This window comes from Oratosquilla oratoria, chromosome 13, assembly GCF_046742065.1.
Source record: "Oratosquilla oratoria isolate Oo_2021 chromosome 13, ASM4674206v1, whole genome shotgun sequence".
Classification (NCBI taxonomy): domain Eukaryota; kingdom Metazoa; phylum Arthropoda; class Malacostraca; order Stomatopoda; family Squillidae; genus Oratosquilla; species Oratosquilla oratoria.
In genome coordinates, this window is record NC_134789.1 from 61,374,825 (window position 1) to 61,377,324 (window position 2,500).

Here is a 2,500-nt window from a genome sequence, read left to right on the forward strand (position 1 = left end):
TTGGTTTGAGTGATCATTTGCCACTCCGCACAGTTTTGTATCATCAGCAAATTTGGAAACAGTAGATTTTAGTCCATGGTCTATATCATTTATATATACTATGAATAGAAGTGGCCCAAGAACGGAACCCTGAGGAACTCCACTTGCAACACTTTTCCATCCAGAAGTTTTTCCATTTAAAACAACTCTCTGTTTACGACCTTTCAACCAATTACTAGTCCAACCTAATAGGCTACCACTTATTCCATGCAAAGCTAATTTAGTAAGAAGTCTTTCGTGTGGGACGGTATCAAAAGCTTTTGCAAAGTCTAGATATATTAAATCTATATTGTTTCTTTTGTCAAAATTCGAGACAACTGTGTTGTAGAATTCGAGTAAGTTAGTCACGCAAGAACGTTTCCGTCTGAAACCATGTTGGCTATCATTTATCAAACGGTTACTTTCTAAATGGTATTCGATAGCATCTCTTATGATAGTTTCCATTATTCTTCCTACGATGGAAGTCAAACTAATAGGCCTATAGTTATTTGGTTTCTTTTTGTCACCTTTTTTGAATATGGGAGTAACGTTAGCTAGCTTCCATTCTCTTGGGACATCTCCGGATATGATGGATTTCTTGAAAATAATTTCTAATGGAACAACAATCTCATTTTTCATTTCCTTTAAGTTTCTTGGATGCCAACCGTCAGGCCCTGGTGTTTTATTAACTTTGAGTTTGTCTATACACCTTTTAATTGTTTCTTTTGTTATATTTACCGTAGTGAGTAAGTTTACCCCAGACTTTTCACAGGTTTCAGTTTGGAATTCACTTTGAGGTGTTTCGTTTACGAATACCGAGCTAAAATAATTGTTTAAGAGATTACACATTCCTTCATTTGAATATTCAAGTTGACCGTCAGCAGATAATAGTGGACCAATGTGATTCCTAACAACCTTTTTATCTCTAATGTAACTATAGAATTCTTTGGGATTCTCTTTGGATTTCTCAGCGATGTTCATTTCGTATTGTCGTTTTCTTTTTCTTATTGTCTTTTTTAAATCTCTCTGTATTGATACATAACTTTCATAGTCATTAGATGCACCCGAGCACTTATATTTCTTATAAGCCTGTCTCTTTTTAGCAATACTTTTTTCAGTTTCTTTGTCGAGCCACTTTGGGCGAGCCTGATTTGGGGGACGTCTGTCCTTAAAAGGAATGTAAGTTTGAATCATCTTAGTGAGCGTATTTTGAAATATTTCCCACATCTGATCTACAGGCCTTTCGTTTAATTTTTCCTCCCAATCTGTAAGCTGAAGCTCCTGACGTAGTTCTATGAACTGAGCTTTACTGAAATCGGGTATTTTACAAGCACAAGTATCTATTCTAAAATTGTTTAGGAGTTTGAATCTGACTAAGTTGTGATCGCTATTTGCAACAGATTCACCGACTTCTACATCAGTTGCCATGCTTTCGCGGCTAGTGATCAATAAATCGAGTAAGTTTCCATATCTTGTGGGCTCTTTTACATGCTGAATTAAGTAATTGTCACCAAGAAAATCAATCAAGCGACTACCTATATGGCCATGTTCAAGGGTCATCCAATCAATGTCAGTAAAATTGAAATCACCCATTATCAATAAATCCCGGTTGCAGAAACTAGACAGTTCTTGAAATAACAGTTTGTCGTCTGCTAATGATAATGTCTTTGGCCTATATATTACACCTATATTCATTTTTTGTCCATTTGTTTGGGTTAACTCAACCCACAAACTGTCATATGCATCCTGTTTCACTTTCTCTAAAACACAAGCATGAACATTGTTTTTAACGTACAATAGAACACCCCCACCTTTCTTGTGGTTTCTATCCTGATGAAAGTGTTTAAATCCCGCAATATTAAATTCAGCTTCGAACTCTGTACCATTTAACCATGTCTCAGTTATTCCTATCATATCGAGATTTTCGCTTTTGACATACGCCTGTATTTCTTGAAATTTGTTCCTAATACTACGAGCATTAAAGTACATAGTTTTAAGAAACTCCTGATTATTTCTTTTTGACACATTTTGAGTTTCAATATCATGTCTTATATTATCATTTTGTTTTTTATTTATGCCTTGCTCTATATTATTATTATTTGGTCCTTCATTGACATTCAATGCCTCATTAACATTTCTCCTATCAAAATTAACATTTCCCCCATCACGGACATCTGGTCGATTACGGTCATCCGATCTATTTTGTACATTTTGTCCCCCTACGTCACCGTGATTCACGCCGGCCTCCCGTCGTTCAGTGACATTATGTCCGGCATCCCTTTCTAAAATTATATTTTGTTCTCCAGTGACATTATATCCTACCGTGATATTTTTTCCTCCACTATAATTACATCCCATCGTGATCTTTTGTCTTCCACTGTCATTACATCCTATCTTGATATTTTGGCCTTCATTGACATTCTGTCCGGTATCTCTTCCTAATATTATATTTTGTTCTTCACTGACATTATATCCTACCGTG